The sequence below is a fragment of the Mustelus asterias genome, chromosome 11, assembly GCF_964213995.1.
Source record: "Mustelus asterias chromosome 11, sMusAst1.hap1.1, whole genome shotgun sequence".
Taxonomy (NCBI): Eukaryota; Metazoa; Chordata; class Chondrichthyes; order Carcharhiniformes; family Triakidae; genus Mustelus; species Mustelus asterias.
The window spans coordinates 59,905,324-59,925,356 of record NC_135811.1 but is presented as its reverse complement, the minus strand read 5'-3'; positions in this window follow the sequence as shown (position 1 = coordinate 59,925,356).

Genomic DNA, 20,033 nt, shown 5'->3' with positions numbered 1-20,033 from the left:
TGACTAGGGGAATTTCATTGCAGTGTTAATGTAAGCCTTACTTGTGACTAATAAATAAACTTTTCTAGACAGGGACAGCATGTGAAACACACTTCCAATAATGAGATAAGGGTTGAAATATATTTTGGATTTTAGTGTGTGTGTTTTTAGTTTTTCGAGATCCTGTTCAGGTTCAGTTCAGAGCCTGGCTGAGAATACAGTCTCCAAGTTCGCTTTCTTTTTGCTTCTGTCATGTTATTTTTTAAAGTTCTTTTCAAGAAAAGAAAAACATTTTAAAACTCATACCAAGTGCTATCCTCTCGTCTGTTCAAGCGAATGAATGGACCCAACACTTGAGTGCAGGGCAGCCTCTCTCCTATATTGAATGGAGACAGTGGTGTAGTGACCCAGGGTAAAGCCCTGGGGACCCGGGTTCAAATCCCACCACGGCAGATGGTAAAATTTGAATTCAATAGAAATCCACTGGTGACCAAGAAAGGATTGTCGTAAAAAACTAATTGTGTCACTAATGTCCACTTAGGGAAGGAAATCTGCCATTCTTACCTAGGCTGGCCTATATGTGACCCCAGACCCACAGCAATGTGGTTGATTTTTTAAAATGGCCTCGCAAACCACTCAGTTCAAGGGTGATTAGGGATGGGCAAAAATGCTGGCCAGCCAGCGACACCCAATCCACATGAGCGACTAAAACAAAATAAAGGATGGGAGGGCCAGAGAAAATTGCATCATGGGCTACACTGGGAGTCTGGAATCCAATGATGCAGCATTTAAAATGGCACATCACCGTATTATTATTAATAACCAAATTTCATTTCCCCATAAGTATGTCTTTAATGTGATCAGATTATTTAATATTCACTGCAATTTAACAAATAACTGTGAGTGTCCAGTTAAAGCTAAATGTTGCTATCTACAAGTTTTAGCACAGTTAACTTTGTGACTGACTTAGTTGCTATTTTGTGGCTGCATTTATCAATTCAATTATATGCTAGATTGTTAAAAATGTCGAGTGCATTTTATAAACCAGTGTTTCCCTCACAATATTTAACAATGTTCCTCTCTGAATTTATTAACATCAACCTTCAGGCTTATTTAGATAAACCCAATCAATCAATCATGGTTTATTCAGTAGGCAAGGGATTCCTGTTGGCATCCATTGTCAGGAAGAAATAAGTTTTCATGTCTCCCCCAGCTCCTGAAAGTTGTGCACTGGCAGCTCACCGCTCCTCCATCCATCCCTCCATCCCTCCATCCCTCCAACCATCCATCCATCCATCCATGCCTCCATGCCTCCATCCATCCATCCATCCATCCCTCCATCCCTCCATCCATCCCTCCATCCCTCCATCCATCCATCCATCCATCCATCCCTCCATCCCTCCATCCATCCATCCCTCCATCCCTCCATCCATCCATCCATCCCTCCATCCCTCCATCCATCCATCCATCCATCCCTCCATCCCTCCATCCATCCATCCATCCCTCCATCCCTCCATCCATCCGTCCCTCCATCCATCCATCCATCCATCCATCCATCCATCCATCCATCCATCCATCCAAGCATTCATCCATCCATCCATCCCTCCATCCATTTATCCGTGTGTACCTGTGTGTATCATTTCCCACTGCACTCCCAGCAGGTTAGGCTTGTCCGCCTCACTTGTGGCAATTGGAAAATTCACCTTTAAATGCCAACTCAGTTGAAGTATTCTGAATGAAATTGGACTTCATTACCGATGCAGTTCTGGAGAGAGTAATTGGATCATCGCAGTGAGATGAATAACCTTTTCTCTTTGCTGGGTGAATTTTGTTCCAATGATCAGATTAATACTCGCGGAGATGCAACCGACATTTTATTTTCCGGAAGAGGATTACAAATTCAATAGCTCGGTGGAAAGAAGCTGCATCGCTTTTAGCTAATATTAAGCACCTCACTGAGATATTTTCAAGGTGCTAGCCTTAGGTGCTCTATTTTCCACTATTATATCAACAATTTCCTCGATCGTGCATCAATATTAACTTTACAACAGTCTGCAGTTTAAAGATCTTAAAGCGGTTCCAGTTCCAAACCATAAGATTAAAGTTTAAAGTTTATTTATTAATGTCACAAGTAAGCTTACACTTTCTTTATTCATTTGTGGGACATGCGCGTCACTGGCTGGCCAGCATTTATTGCCCATCCCTAGTTGCTCAAGAGCAGGTGAGAGTCAACCACATTGCCATGGCTTTGGAGTCACATGTAGGCCAGACTGGGCAAAGACAGCAGATTTCCTTCCCTAAAGGATATTAATGAACCAGATGGCTTTTTCCAACAATCGACAATGATTACATGGTCACCAGCACATTCTTAGTTCCAGATATTTTTTTAATTGAATTCAAATTCCACCATCTGCCGCGGCAGGATTCGAACCTTGGTCCCCAGAACATTAGCCGAGTTTCTGGATTAATAGTCTAGCGATAATGCCAGTGTTGGGATAGGCCATGGCCTTCCCAACACTGCAATGAAGTTACTGTGAAAATCCCCTAGTTGCCACACTCTGGCGCCTGTTCACTGAGGGAGAATTTAGCATGGCCAATGCACCTAACCAGCACGTCTTTTGGACTGTGGGAGGAAATCGGAGCACCCGGAGGAAGCCCACGCAGACACGGGGAGAATGTGCAGACTCCACACAGACAGTGACCCAAGCCGGGAATCGAACCCAGGCCCCTGGCACTGTGAGGCAGTAGTGCTAACCATTAAGGTGGCACAGGAATACATGTTTCTCTTTGAGTGACTCTACATATATGAGAAAACACCAACTGGGTCTGTCACTTGCTATTTATGAAATAGTTAACATTACGGACAACTTCATTGTGTCTAACATCTAAAAAGGGGGAATTCACAGCTTATGTTCAAATCAATAGTTGCTAAATTGTTGCTATACTAGATATCATTCTGACACAGTGGGCAGCTGATGGAGAAACCTCACTGTGCTCAAACCATGCTGATATTACTTGTAATGCTTAATCCATGTGGAAAATGAGCAAGGTGGTCAAATATTGCTTCGCAGCACTGTCTTCAGATGTTGCCGGGGGTGGGGGGGAATCTGGACTTTCCGTCAGAACAGGTTTAGCAACGTAAAGTGTGGAATGAAAAAAAGGTCGTTGGGCTTTCATACTCGACATTTCGCTCCTTCATCCATCCACCACTCTCCCTCCCAGCCAAGCTGACTACGTTGTTTCACAGACAAATGTGGAAATCAAACATCCAGTTATAGCACCATGATCCTCAATGTTCCTTTGACAAAGACAGAGTAACTATTCTTGCACCCTTAAAGCCCAAGGAAATTTGAGGCTCTATGGATTCCCAGCATAATTCCACCCTTGCATAACACCCCTGTCACATTCATTACAATGCAAGCCTGGAAAATGTTACACTTGTAAGTTGTTGTTGACATTGGGTTTGGTGATTAAGGTAAGAAAGGGGCCGATTTTCCAGCCTCGCTGCGCCTGTCGCGTATCGTGCCGATCCCAGAAAATAGCGATTTGCAATCGTCCCGGCTCCTTTCAATTGGCACGAGCCCAGCGAGAGTCACTACCACTCCCCACAAGCAGAGACCAGTTGTCATACTACACTGGGTGCTCAAAGGCCATTGAAGCCCCCGGAGGCCACAAACATGGCTGGGCGGTACCCACCGGTTGGGCACTGCCAGTTTGCCAGGGTTCGTGCCAAGGGGGTGGGGCCTGAGTGGGGGTGGGGCCTGAGTGCAAGCTATGATGGGGGTTTATGATACGGGAGGGGTGACTATGATGGAGGAGGAGCTATAACAGAATGGTCGTGAAGGAGGGACATGAAGGGGTGGGGCATGAAGGGGGACCCATTTAGAGGGCCCTAATGCCCCGATGCTGGTGATCTGTGTCGGGAGGGGGAGGGGGAAACATGCTACTGATGAGGGGCGGGGGGGAGTCCTGATGTCTGTGGGGGGAGCGGGTCTCCCAGTGCACTATCAGATCAAGGTGTCCTTTCAAAATGGCACCCAATCGCTTTGTAGCCAGGCCCCGCCCCTCCCAGAACTGGTATACAACTGACTGCTCTCCCAAAAAACAACTGAGTGTGGGACAATTGCTTTCCAGACCACGCTGGATCACTCTGGTATTTTTGCCGCGATGGCACTTAGTCATTTTTTTCCAGAAAATCACGGCCAAAATACTCCTGGAGCATGTTTGAACATTATGGCCCAATTTTTCCCACCTTGCCTTGAGGCTGGGATTTTCCAGTCCCGCTGCAGTGATTGGAAATGTGGCTGAGCGCCAAATTCTCCGTTCTCGCTGGCAGGGGTGGCGGGGTGCGCGGGACCGGAGAATTCCAAACTACATTAATGATAAAGCTAATCATATGGCAATGTGATTTGTTACAGTTACAGTTCACTCAGGGAGTCTGAGTTGCTGCGGCAACTCACATGTTGTAGCCCAGAGTTCTGGATGGTGATGGTGTCGGCTCCAGTTGTTCTTTCTGTCACATGGCTGGCCAGCAATCTCTCCCACCTGCCATTCCGTGTATGGAAGGATTTTGCAGGTTGACACTCGACTTGTTTGGCCACGTTACGAATGCACCTTCCTTGACCATCAAGTCCTGGACTGGGACTCGAACCTGGAACTTCTGGCTCAGTTCTGCAGTGCTATGTCAGTTTTAGTTGCCTCAGGAAATGGTATCCATAGGCCTGTGAAATAATGTACCCCTGGGCCTACTCATCAAATTCCTTTTGAAATCAAGAATTAGCGATCTTCTGTGGTAGTCTAGTGCACATATTCTTCGATTTATGAGAAGTGTTCTTCCAGCCTTTAACCTTCAGAGAAATGTACAAATTTTACAGTTGAATTCTCAGGTTCTGTATCTACAGCCAAAGGTAAATAGCTTGTCACTCTTTACCTCATCTATGCCTAGTAGTTAAAGAGCTCCACTATGTGCCCTCTTAGTCCTAAATCCAATTATGGACTCCTTCTTTATAACTCAGAGCTTGAAGCTTAAGTAGTCCTCAAGGATCACTTTGGTCACATTTATCCTCCCGTCTATTCAAATTCTGATCAGCATTCGATGAATCTTGAGGACACATGGTTGGGTACCGCCACTGTCTGCTCAATAATCACACATAAACTCATCAATCTCTTACGTTTCCAACCGACAAACTTAAAACTTAATCCGTACATGCTGTCCAAATGTAGCTATTTCCTGTCGTTCATAAGGGTCATACCAAGGATAATGATATACAGCTCCAACACAGAAACAGATCATTATCGTCTGTGTCAGTGAATTCTCCACCTCAGTCATCTCTTTGTCCCACTCATTTGCTGTACCCAACATTCCCATTTAAAAGAATTGGCTTCACCGTGCATTTGGTCAGAGAATTCCACATTCTGACATCCTCAATCTGCATTTCCTTTCTAAAAGCGTCCTTAATTCTTCTTGTGATTCTTAAATGTCTGGCCTCTCATTACTGCTCTAATCTGTGCAAACAATCCATCACTACTTGTCTTGTCATAATTGTACAGAGCTCTCCATTAATCATCCCTTAACCTTCTCAATCCAGTGAAGTGGCTCTAATTCTTCCCAAGTCTTCTTCGCCATGATAATCCTCCATCCCAGATGAGAGAATCCGTAAGAAGACTAGAATATTTAGTGTTGTTTACCTGATCTGGCAATGGCCTTCCTTCCATCATAAGGTCAGAATGGGGCTGTTCGCTGATGAAGGAAGCACGGTGGCACAGTGGTTAGCACTGCTGCCTCACAATGCCAGAGACCCGGGTTCAATTCCCAGCTTGGATCACTGTTGTGTGGAGTTTGCACGTTCTGCCCGTGTCTGCGTGGGTTTCCTCCCACACTCATAGAAATCATAGAAATCATAGAAACCCTACAGTGCAGAAGGAGGCCATTCGGCCCATCGAGTCTGCACCGACCACAATCCCACCCAGGCCCTACCCCCACATATTTACCCACTAACCCCTCTAACCTACACATCTCAGGACTCTAAGGGGCAATTTTTTTTTTTTTAACCTGGCCAATCAACCTAACCCGCACATCTTTGGACTGTGGGAGGAAACCGGAGCACCCGGAGGAAACCCATGCAGACACGAGGAGAATGTGCAAACTCCACACAGACAGTGACCCGAGCCGGGAATCGAACCCGGGACCCTGGAGCTGTGAAGCAGCAGTGCTAACCACTGTACTACCGTGCCGCCCGATGTGTGGGTTAGTTTGATTGGTCATGCTAAATCATGGGATTGTTGTTGTGCGGGCTCGATGGGCCAAATTCTATGATATTCAGCACCAGTCATTATTCCTCAGATACTGATCAATCCCTGTCCACATGGAGCAAGACTGGACAATATTCAGGTTTGGGCTGATAAGTGGCAATGAACATTTGCACCAGACAATGACCATCTACAAAAAAGAGAGAACTCTAACCTTTGTCCCTCGATAGTCAATGGCATTACCATCACTGAATGTCCAACTATTAACACCCTGCTATTTACCATTGACCAAAGACTGAACTGGATTGGCTATATAAATACTGTGGCTACAAGAGCAGGTCAGAGGCTGGGAATTCTGCAGTGATTCACCACCTCCTGGTTCTCCAAAACCTGTCCACCATCTACAAAGCACAACTCAGGAGTGTGATGGAATATTCCCCACTTGCCTGGATGGGTGCAGCTCCAACAACACTCAAGAAACTTGACAGCAAAAGTAGTCCACCAGCTCAAACATTCACTCCCTTCACCACCGATGTACAGTGGCATCCGCGTACAAGATGCACTGTAGCAACTCACCAAGGCTCCTCCGACAGCACACTCCAACAAGAAGGACAAGGGCAGGAGACACATGGGAACACCACCACCTGGAAGTTCCCCTCCACTCACCATCCTGACCTGGAAATATATTGCTGTTCCTTCACAGTCGCTGGGTCGAAATCCTGGAATTCCGCATTCCAAAAGAATTCCATACTCTAGGCGATGGCCCAGTGGGTTATCGCTAGACTCTTAATGCAGAAACTCAACTGATGTTCTGGGACATGGATTTGAATCCCGCCACGGCAGATGGTGGAATTTGAATTCAATACAAAATATCTGAAATTAAGAATCTACTGATGACCATGGAACCATTGTCGATTGTCGGAAAAACCCATCTGGTTCACTAATGTCCCTTAGGGAAGGAAATCTGCCGCCCTTTCCCAGCCTGGCCTACATGTGACTCCAGAGCCACAGCAATGTGCTTGACCCTCAACTACCCTCAGGCAACTAGCGATGGGCAATAAATGCTGGTCAGTCAGTGACACCCATGTCCCACGAATGAACAAAAAGAATAACAGCACTGTGGTTGTACCAACACAACGGGGATTGCAATAGTTCAAGAAGGCAGCTCACCACCATCTTCTCCAGTGTAATAAGGGATGGGCAATAAATGCCGGTCTAGCCAGAGATGCCATATCCCATGTGAGAATTTTTAAAGTGTTTAAACTGCTGCTTTTATCATCGTTCTTGAGTTCTCCTGAGATTTAAATCTGGCTGCAGGAACCGTCACTACAAGTTTATTCAGCGATATTATTCTGCAACCCAGTTGGAGAAATCTGTTGCCACGTACCAGGCACATCACCAGAAGAGGCAGTTTTAGGAGAAAGATGAATTATCTAGCGGGACAGATGTTCGTTTTGGCACACTTGGGCATATTCCATCATCTGTGCCCCGCCTAGAGGAAAACATGGCTGAGAAGAACTGAGCTTAGTGGATGGGTAATCCACTCGCTCCTTGATGGGTGTGGAAATTTCTCTTCCCGATTTTCCAATGCTGTGCTAGAACCCAGTGAGCCAGTGGGGCGACACGGTGGCACAGTGGTGAGCACTGCTGCCTCAGAGCGCCAGGGACCTGGGCTCAATTCCGGCCTTTGGTCACTGTCTGTGTGGAGTCTGCACGTTCTCCCCGTGTCTGCATGGGTTTCCTCTGCGTGCTCCAGTTTCCTCCCACAGTGCAAAGACATACAGGTTAGGTGGATTGACCATGTTAAATTGTCCTTTAGTGTCCCAAAATGTGTAGGTTGGGGATTAGCGGGGTAAATGCTTAGGGTGACAGGGATAGGGGCTGCGTAAGATGCTCTGCTGGAGAGATGGTGCTGACTCGATGGGCTGAACAGCTTTCTTTTGCACTGTAGGGATTCTATAATTCTAGTCTATCATCATCTGTTGTTGTATTCACACAAGCTTCATGGGAACGATCTACCTTCAAGCTCTGAAATACACTGCTCAAAATTCTGCCTTTCCACTTCCCTCTCCTCCTGTAAGACTCTCATTAATGCTTTCTAATACCAGCACACGGGTACTTAATATATTGGTTTGAATCCCCCTCTTTGCTGTGTTAACTGAGAATGTTAAAACACTGTGATTGATTCGTGTGGTGATGTGTTACAGTTCACTCAGGGAGTCTCTGTGACAACATGATCAGGAGCTGTGGGAGCGCACCCAATGTTCACTCCATCACGTGGCAGACCAGGAATCTCTCCCACTCTTACCACTTGCCCCTGATGTATGATGGAAGGATCCGCAGGTTGAGGATCAAGTCTTTTGGCCACATTTTCCTTGGCCACCCAGTCCTGGGGTGAGATTCAGACTGGGACCTTCTGACCCAGAGGCAGGGACATTACCCACAATGCCTCAAAAAAACCAGCCCTTGCTTCCCTGGTTCAACATTAAATGATTGTGCTTTTTGATAGCAATCCTGTGAAGTACTTTGGAACTCTTGATTACATTAGAGGCATGATATAAATGCAAATGATTGGTGTTTCATTGTCAGTTCATACTTGACTTGCTAATATCCAGATTACTGATTGTGACTTCCACATAATGACAGTGGAGAATATTAACAAAGAGTGTTAAAAATATTGTGTTTACAGTGAACCTGAAGGCTGAAACATCACAATATGTTTGCCTCCATGGAAACTGTCCTACCTGTAAGTATATCATAGAATCTAGAATCCCTACAGTGCAGAAGGAGGCCATTCAGCCCATCAAGTCTGCACTGAACACAATCCCACCCAGACCCTGTTCCTGTAACCCCTCATATTTACCCTGCTAATCTCCCTGACACTAGGGGTAATTTAGCATGGCCAATCAGCCTGACCCGCACGTCTTTGGACTGTGGGAGGAAACCAGAGCACCCGGGGGAAACCTATGCAGACACGGGGAGAATGTGCAAACTCCACACAGTGACCCGAGGCTGGAATTGAACCTGGGTCCCTGGTGCTGCGAGGCAGCAGTGCTAACCTCTGTGCCTCGAAGAATTAGGAGCAGGAGTAGGCCATTCTGCCCCTCAAGCCTGATCCTCCATTCAATATGATCATGGCTGATCTGATTGTGGTCTGAACTCAACTTTTCTGTCTGCCACCCATAACATTTGATTCCCTTGTTGATCTGAATCTGTAAACACCACGGCCCAGACACTGTAACCAATGTGCAAAGCTGCAAGACAATGCTAGAGCAATGAGCATCTATTTGCCGGAGCACATTTCAGTGACACATGGAGACACACAGGAGAACATGATGTAACAATAAAAACCAAACTCCACGGTGAGCTGACTGATGAGGAACATCCAAATGACAGGGAGAGACACCTTCAACTCCCAGTAAAATCAGGAGGAGCACACAGATAAAGAAAATCCAGGTTCCTACCACAAATGAACAGAGTGAACACTCTCTCCAGAAAGAACAGGTCAAGTCACCATTCCCCAGCAGAACAGGTGGTGGACAGATGGAGAGAAGTTTAACTCCATGGAGCTGAGAAAGCTTTTCAGAAGAAGCGAAGCAAGTGCTAGTAACACCCAAACTCTGAACCAACATCGGTTGTACAAATCAACAGAAGCCAACATGCCTCTGAATGTGACCAGAATGAGAACTGGAGGAATCATCAAGACTTTAGACAGTTCTGAATTTATCAAGTCAGAGGTTGAAGGGGGAGAAAGGGTATCGTGATTGTAATGTACATACATTGGGTAAAGTCCTGGGGGTTGGTATGGGATAAAGGTACCTGGCATAGGATGATGGAAAATCTCACCCAAAATGTTCAACCATACAAGATTCAGAACCTCTTCACAAGACCCACTGTACATACAACATCAAGCCCGTTCAGAATCTTGTATGTTTCAAGAAGATCACCTCTCATTCTTCTAAATTCCAACAAGTACAGGCCTAACCTGCTTTCCTCAAATGGCCACACCTTAATTCCAGGAGAGGGCCTAGTGAACCTTCTATGAACAATCTCCAATGGGAATATACCCTTCCTTAAATAAGGAGACCAAAACTGTACACAGTACTCTAGGTGTGGACTTATCAATGTCATATATAGCTAGAGCAAGACTTCCCCACTTTTATACTCCACCACTTTTGCAACAAAGGCTACCATTCAATTTGCCTTTCTAATTGTTTGCTGTACCTGCATAATAATTTTTTGTGTACAAGGACGCCCAGATCCCTCTGTACTGCAGTATTTGGTGGGCTCTATCTATTTAAAAAGCATTCTGCTTTTATATTCTGCCTGAAGTGTGCAACCTTAGATTTTGCTACACCCAATTCTGCCGTTGTTTTTTTCGACTCACTCTGTGCAGACTCTGTTTCTTCCTCACAACTTCATTTCCTGCCTATCTTTGTATTGTAAGAAGTTTAACAACACCAGGTTATATCTTTGTATTATCAGCAATGTTGGCGACAATACAGTGGGCGCAATTTTCCCAAACAAATTCAAAGGGTGGAACTTTCTCATCCTGGCCTCCATGGGAATTGTAGCGGGTCCATTAACCTTGGGCGGGATTTTCCAGTCTTGGGGCAAGCACGGCTGGAAAATCCCACCCTCTGTGTCAAATAAGTCTGAAAGCCGGTTTCACTCCAGTTTTTTCAGCGAGCTTCCCCACGCACTTTTCCCACACTCTGTCAATTTTCCCACACTCTCTACAAGTGAACACAGTATATGGGAGGTCTGTTAACGCCCCCCCCGCCCCCACCATGGACATCGTTCCCCCCCCCGCCACAATCTCTGATTGCCACCTTCCACAGATCCCCCCAATCACCACCCCACCAACGAACGCCCCCCAATCACCAGCCACACCACTAGCCCCCACCCCCAGAGATCCCCCCTTCCCTCCCCTTCTACAGACCTCTCCCATTCCCCGCATGGCCCAGCCATGTGAGGCCCTCCCCCCCAGGCCCTGCCCCCTTGGCACTGCCCGGTGCCCAGTGGGCAGTGCCAGGGTACCTGGTTGGTAGTGCCAAGATGCCAGGCCAGCAGTGCCAAGCTGGCAATGCCCAAGGGGCACTGCCCCATCCCCCCACCCCTGACCACCTGATCATGGCCTTCCGTCCCACTGGCGATACCGTCATGTCTGGTCCCTGTTGGTGGGGACCTCCATTGGCGAGGTTGGGGACTCAAGTGAGCCCAGCCAATAGCATCCCGGGTTTGCTAAACAGATTTAAATAAGCCTATGAATATTTAAATCAGCTTCGGGCCCTTCCCCGGCGCGAGGTGGATCATGTCACAAAAAATGGCCTGGGAAGATCATGACTGGCCAGACATCGGGCATGGTTCGGATTTTTTGTCTCCCGTTGAAATTTTCTGCCCCACTACACTATTGAGCAGCACGGCGGCGTGGGTTAATCATGCCCAGTCTGTCCCTTCATCCAAACCATCAATATAAATCGGAAATAGTTGAGTTTCCAGCGCTGATCCCTGCAGCACTCCACAAGTTACAGTTTGACAACCTGAAAAGGACCCATATTAAAGTTTATTTAGTAGTGTCACAAGTAGGTTTACATTAACACTGCAATGAAGTTACTGTGAAAATCCCGACTCCCTGTTTCCTGTTAGCTAGCCAAGCTATAGGAGGGATTTTCCAAGTTTCCCTGAAAATGTTGTTTCCCAACTTTTCTCAATGTTTCATTGCTTCTGACTGCTTCTCTTTGTAACCGCTTTGCAGTCAGGAAGACTGATGTCTGATGCTATCTGGAGTTCAGCAGGGAAAGCAGGAATGTGGTATTATGTGCCTGCTGTGGTGTTCTCTGACACGCTGCTCGCTAGCCACACACTGTCTTCCTGAAAAGTAAACATGCACGAGCTTCAGCAGAACCACTTGGGATAGTCAACCATTGAGTTCATTGGTTTTTTAACAGTGATTTGTAGACTTAATCTCATTTTGACTTAAGACTTCCAAGGGGAAATACTTGACGTCTCAGAGCTGGGACATTTCTTTAGTTTCTGAGCCCTCAAGAAACCATATTAAACTTGTCTTCAGACTGAATTATGCCCCTCATCTAACAGTCCACGCTGAGCCTTTGATAGGTTCACGGTGAGAAGGGTTTATTATATAAGCCCAGAGGTTATGAGTCAAAGCCCAGCCTAGCAAATTATGAAATTGAATTCCATCAATCTGGTCATTTGCGGATTAAGATTGGAAAACAATAAATAACCATCATTCTGACTGCTCCTGCAAGGAGGAGAAGTTGCCAACCTACATCTGATTTATCCTCAGTATGTGATTGACTCTTAATGCCCTTGGGGCAATTGGGGATGGATGATAAATAACCTTCTCAACATCAGTCTTGCTTTGGGTGCCTTGGTGCTCTCACTTTTACGCACACATGTTCCTCCTGCGTTCAGTGGCTGATGGTTTCACTTCTTTGATCAGCTGTCACTTTAAGGCCACTGAGGAAAGCCAACAAAGATTCTCGAGGCTAGCGTGGTGGAAATTACTTCAAAATGGACATCTGTTTACGGGATGACTGGGGATCTTTCGAGGATTGAGAGAATGAATTCCTCGGTCCGGGTGTACCACCGTGCTCCTAGTCTGCCACTTTTGTATGTAAACCCTCCCATGGTCTCACCGTTCCACTCTCGGGAGCCTTGGCTGGTGCTTTATCCTGGACTTTCCATTTCTTTATAGACATGCGTACATTGTCCTTCCCTTCACCCCGCAACTGGCCACCTATCATGTCACAAAATCATGTCCCTCCCGAAAATCCTTCCTCCTTCCATCTCCCTCACCTTCTTTAAGAACTTGCTTAGGATCCAGCACTTTGCCCACGCTTCCAACATGTTCTCTTTCGGTTCATTGTCCAGTTTATTCTTACACTTTTTGGAAAATTTTTCTCTGAACACAAGGTGTTGTCGTGATGTGATTACCAAACCAGATGGACCTGAAGGCTCCAAGAACCAAAGACTTGGAGAGAATTGAAGAAAGTAAGACATACTTGAATTTCTGAACCCCTCTTTAGATCCAACAGTCTGACATGTCGGCAGCTCCAAGTCCCAACGTTAGCTCCTTGAGGAACTTCAGGTGTCAATGCCAAGGAATCAAAGCATAAGGCTGGGAAGAGCTACCCCACCGTCACATTGGGTTCACATCTATTGCAGACAATAAGGGAAGCCTTGGGAATTTCCGAGGAGACAGAGACCCAACATGAGTAATTGGCAACCCTCCCCATTTTATTCCTTAATTCATTTTCACACAAGGGTCAGGATTCTCCAACCCCGTTTGCAGTTGGGATTCGCCGGTCCCGCTGCAGTGAACGGAGATTTGGCTGGGTGCCAAATTCTCCGTTCTTTCCGGCTGCATTATGAGTGAGTGCTGCACTATGCTGAGGTGCCATCTTTCACAGGAGACTCGAGGGTCCCATCTGCTGGCTCAGGTAGGGGTAAATAAATTCCATCGAGCTATTTCCAAAAGGAGCAGTGGAGTTATCCCCATATCCTGGCCAATATTTATCTCTCAGAAAACACCACAAAAAATTACCTGCTCAATATCACATTGCCCACAAAATGGCTGACACATTTTCTTCATTAATTACCTGCGAAGCACTTTGGTTGTGAAAGGTGCTTTGCCAATTTTGATTTTTCTTTATTCCTTCATGGAATGTGGGTGTCACTGACTGGGTCAGCATTCATTGCCCATGCCTAATTGCTAACTTGCTGACCATTTCAGAGGGCATTTACATTGTGGCTCTGGAGTCACATGTAAGGCCACTGGGTAAGGTCGGCAGATTTCCTTCCCGAAAGGACATTGCCCTGGGTCTCTGAATTGCTAATCTAGTGATACGTTTACGTTAAGTTTACTTATTAGTATCACAAGTAGGCTTACATTAACACTTGCAGTGTGAAAATCCCCCAGTCACCACACTCCGGCGCCTGTTCGGGTACACTGAGGGAGAATTTAGCACGGCCAATGCACCCTAGCCAGCACATCTTTCAGACTGTGGGAGGAAACTGGAGCACCCGGAGGAAACCCATGCAGACACGCGGACAACACGCAGACTGCACACAGACAGTCACCCACGCCGGGAATTGAACCCAGGTCCCTGGCGGTGTGAGGCAGCAGTGCTAACCACTGTGCCACCGTGCCCGCTGGAAAATAATCATTTGTGTTTTCATCACGCTTGCTAAAGGGTCTCACTGGGTGATAGGAGTGTGTCTGAATTCTGCACCTCACCAAACTGTGCCTCTCCAAGCTGCCTGAAGTCTGGTATGTGTGTGAAAGTGTCATGTCCCAACTATGTTAGGGGTTGTGGGTTTAAACAAAAAGAAAAGATCTTGGTCGGGATTCTCCGAAACAAATTCTAAGTTCTCAATTTGCATGAAAATGGGAGTAACTCCTGCTGTTTTTTTCAGCGTGATTTTCAGAATGAATCTCCCACACTCTGAGCGCTGCAGTGTCCTGGCGTGATTCACGTTGAAAATCATTGGGCCGGGCCTATTCCCGCTGGAGAGCTGGCAGCATAGTGCTGAGTGTGCCACTGCGCATGCGCCAATCTGCCACTGCCATGATCAGCACTATCAGCACAGTCGCACTGCCAATCGCTGGCCAGCTCGGTCACTGGCCAGGACAGCAACTCCCCATTGCTACACCTCCAACCTCCCCACCCCTCAATTGCTGGCCTCCTGGACTTCTCCCGATCCCCACCCTCCCCCACCAAGTGTCCCGACTCCCCACTCCACCCCACCCGGTAGCCCAGACTCTCAGAAAGCCCCGTAACCACCCCCCCCCCCCCCCCCCCCCCCCGTCCCCGGATGGCCAGCCCTGATTGCTGTTCTCCCTTCCTCTGCCACCCATCCCTGTAGAGAGTGGCAGAAGGACCCTCCACCCCAACCAATCACCCCCTATGGGCCCAACCCCTAGTATGCCCCATTCCCTCTGGCCCCACCTCCTAGGCACTGCCCAATGCCTGGTAGGCAGTGCCAAGGTGCCCCTTGGGCACTGCCAGTTTGCCCAGTAGGCAGTGCCAGGGGGCCAGGCTGACACTGCCAGGCTGGCAATCCCCTTACCCTGACCTCCAAGGGGGCCTCCATGACCTCTGTTCCCTCCAGAGGGGTCGGTTTGTCTCCAATCTCCATTAGTGGGGAGCTGTTGTAAACCCCGCTGGAGGGAACCACTCCTGGCCCAGGGGGGGCACACATTAGCGAGCCTGGAGACTTCAATCCCGGGCCCACTAATGTGATGTATATCCCAATTTAAAAAGGAAATTAGCTCTGCACTGATTTTGGCATGGAGCTGATGTGCTACAAATCTTCATCTAGGAGACGCACAGAGGCCCAGGCACCCAGTGGGAAGTCTGCGAAACAGCCTCTGCTGATGTCTCCCACCCTGCTGCACTGCTAGAGAAATGCCCCCGTGGTTTGCATACGTAAATTAAAACTAACAACAACAGGGTTTATTGAGGAGCTGCAGACTGTACAGAGTAGAAACTGAAAGTAAAAGCAGGAGCCTGTGAAGCACCCCACTGACACCACCATCAAATCATGTGACTGGTTCTTAAAGCAATCATGCAACCACTTAAAATATAAAGGGAAGGCTCCTACTTTAATTCAATCTTACTCCCAGAAGAGACCCACCTCCCACTTGCTATTGATACCAATTTCATTTAGCATCAACATGACTGCACAAGTTCTGTTAAACAAAAGCATTGAAGGTCAATTGAGGATCGACTGAGGATCAGAATTGCTTAGCAAATAGAAGGTGCCTGCTGGAAGGTCTCAGAGCCATTACATGGACCATAACAAAGTCAAGGGGTAAAGCCATGCAATCCCCATTGGGAGACTTGCTTGAGAGCAATGCAGGGCAAAGTTAGGACTGTAATGTAGAATCACATGGGCTTGGAATCTGTGGTGAAGGAACAGTGTTCGCCATAGAATTTTCATGAGCTTTTGAGGAACAAAGTCCAATCAGCACGGCTCTCATACAACAGCATGCGAACTACAGGGAATTTGGAACCACTGTGGATACTGCAAGCAATAGGATGTCTCCTTAACCAATGAGACACACAGACGCTGAACCAGGAAGTATCAAGTTAGTCGCGTAAATCTAGTGCCAAATCATGCATAAAAGTGAAAGACATTGAGGGAAAGAAAGATGGGATTGATAGCGAAATTTTAAAAAGTACAAAAGAAGATTTAAAAAAAAATTTTAATTGTTAAGAGTTCTATAACAATGGGTGCAACTCTCCCAAAAACTCTCTATGCGTTGGCCTGGTGGAAAAAGCGGGATGTTCCCGCCAGGAAATAGATGTGTGGGACCAAAAGATGCTGGCAAGGCCGGCTCCTCAATATTGGGGCACCACTTTTACAGGGTGCCCCAATATCGAGACACTACCAATTTGGCACTGCCAACGCGCCAGGGGGCAGCAACAGGGCACTGCCCAGCCATGTTGCTGACCACCCGGAGGCTACAATGGTCTCCGAGCCCCCTGGTGTGGTCACCATGTCTGGTCTCTGTGGAGACCGGTAGTGATTCCTGCTGACTTCACATTATGCTGGTGGGTGGGTGAATTCTGGGAGCCGGGTGAATCCGACTTAAAACAGAAAATACGACTTTAAATGAGGATTTAAATATGCTAATCTGGTTCATGCCCAGAAAGGGTGTGAACCAGATGATTTTGCCAGCTGGAGGTGGGGGGAATCTCAAAATGAGTTCTCCCAGTTGCAAATTGCATTCTGACCCCTCTTGCCAGAGACTCCAATTTGTGATTTGCACCTGCATGTGCAAGGCCTGCAATAAGTCAAATTTGAGGGAATGAGATCTCACACTTGAAAACAAATGCAAGAATTAATTTCCAAGGCCAGGGAGGTAATTCATCCGTTAAGACTTAACAGGCTGTTAAATTTTGGACTGACATTTCCTGATGAGTTTACAGTATATACGTATCACATGGATAGGTATAGCAACCCCATATCCATCAATATATTTGAACGCTGTGTGTCTTGGTGAGATACTGGTTGAGGGATTTACTTTTCGGAGTAGGGCAACTCAGATTGAATTGATTTGATTTGATTTGATTTATTATTGTCACGTATTAGTACACAGTGAAAAGTATTGTTTCTTGCGCATTATACAAACAAAATATACCATTCATAGAATACATAGTGGAGAAGGAAAGGAAAGGATGAAGAATAAAGTGTTACAGTCTTTGCTAGGCTTTAGAGAAAGATTAGCTTAATGTACGGTAGGTCCATTCAAAAGTCTGATAGCAGCAGGGAAGAAACTGTTCTTGAGTCAGTTGGTATGTGATCTCAGACTTTTGTATCATTTTCCTGATGGAAGAAGGTGGAAGAGAGAATGTTCGGGGTGCGTGGGGTCCTTAATTATGCTGGCTGCTTTTCCAAGGCAGCGGGAAGTGGTCAATAGATGGGAGGCTGGTTTGCGTGATGGATTGGGCTTCATTCATGATTCTTTGTAGTTTCTTGCGGTCTTGGGCAGAGCAGGAGCCTTACCAAGCTGTGATACGACCAGAAAGAATGCTTTCTATGGTGCATCTGTAACTTCCTGAGTTCCACGTCCAATTGTGTATTCGTGGTTGATGTCTAATTCATTCCTTGATGATAATAAGCACTGATAGCCTCATTGTTACCCTGACCACAAAATCCAGGCTGTTGGGTTGTACAGAACAGTCCATTTGTCCCAACGCACCTTTGCGGGTTATATTCCACACAAGTCTCCTTCCACTCTCTCTGCTTCACCTGACACTATCAGCATATACTGTAAACTTCTTTCTCCCTCAAGTACTTACCATCTTCCCCTTTGATGCATTCATACTGATCGCCTCAGCGACTCCACATTTTCATCATTGTCTGAGATTATTTTGACTCCTTATTAGATTTATTAATGGTTATTTAATATTTATGGCTTGAAGTGTTTGTTTTCCCCACAAGTGGTGGAAACATCTTCCCTATTCAAACTCTTTCTATTTGTACTATGGAGATCAGTACTGTGCGCACAGTATTCCAACTACACTGCTTTTGAATCGCATTCCTCAAGAAATGGTCCCTCGTGCTTTGTTTGCATTTTCTTTAACTCAGCTAACAAAGATTGCTGTTTTCAATGTATCCCTAAATTCCTTTCTCCCGCTATCTCATTTTGACTCAGAATCATAGAGTCATAGAGGTTTACAGCATGGAAGCAGGCCCTTGGGCCAAACTTGTCCACACTGCCTTTTTTTTAAAACCACTAAGCTAGTCTCAATTGCCCGCCTTTGGCCCATATCCCTCTATACCCATCATACCCATGTATCTGTCTAAATGCTTTTAAAAGACAAAATTGTACCCACCTCTACTACTGCTTCTGGCAGCTTGTTCCAAACACTCACCACCCTCTGTGTGAAAAAATTGCCCCTCTGGACACTTTTGTCCCTCTCACCTTAAACCTATGCCCTCTAGTTTTAGACTCCCCTACTTTTGGGAAAAGATGTTGACTATTTAGCTGATCTATGCCCCTCATTATCTTATAGGCCTCTATAAGATCACCCCAAAATTCTCCTACGCTCCAGGGAAATAAATCCCAGTCTATCCAACCTCTCCTCAAACCATCAAGTTCTAGTAGCATCCTAGTAAATCTCTTCTGCACTCTTTCTAGTTTAATAATATCCTTTCTATAATAGGGTGATCAGAACTGTACACAGTATTCCAAGTGTGGCCTCACCAATGTCTTGTACAACTTCAACAAGATATCCCAACTCCTGTATTCAATGTTCTAACCGATGAAACCAAGCATGCCGAATGCCTTCTTCACCACTCTGTCCACCTGTGACTCCACTTTCAAGGAAGTATTTCCGAAGAACTCAGATTTGAACCCAGAACCCTGTGACTCAGTCACAAGGCTGCTGCCAAAGAGTTCTAGATCAGCAGAAATTTCTTACGACTGAGCCTGGCGATTTGTAAAGGGTTGCATGGGTGGCACGGTAGCACAGTTGTTAGCACTGCTGCCTCACAGCGCCAGGGACTTGGGTTCAATTCCCACCTTGGGTCACTGTCTGTGTGGAGCTTGCACATTCTCCTCGTGTCTGTGTGGGTTTCCTCCGGGTGCTCCGGTTTCCTCCCACAGTCCTAAGATATGCAGGTTAGGTAGATTAGCCATGCTAAATTGTGCCTTGGTGTCACAAAGATGTGCAGGTTAGCAGGATTGGCCATGGTAAATGTGTGGGGTTATAGGAATAAGGTGGAGGGGAGAACGTGGGTAAGATACTCTTCCCGAGAGTCAGTGCAGACTCTATGGGCCGAATGGCCTTTTTCTCCACTGTATGGATTCTATGATTAGAACATAGAACATAGAAAACTACAGCACAAAACAGGCCCTTCGGCCCCACAAGTTGTGCCGAACATATCCCTACCTTTTAGGCCTACCTATAACCCTCCATCCTATTAAGTCCCATGTACTCATCCAGGAGTCTCTTAAAAGACCCGATTGAGTTTGCCTCCACCACCACTGACGATTCCACTCGCCCACCACCCTCTGTGTGAAAAACTTCCCCCTAACATTTCCCCTGTACCTACCCCCCAGCACCTTAAACCTGTGTCCTCTCGTAGCAGCCATTTCCACCCTGGGAAAAAGCCTCTGAGAGTCCACCCGATCTATGCCTCTCAACATCTTATATACCTCTATTAGGTCTCCTCTCATCCTACGTCTCTCCAAGGAGAAAAGACCGATTCTCCAATCTATCTAAATAACATCACAAACATGCAAATTTGGAGTAGGAGGAGGTCAC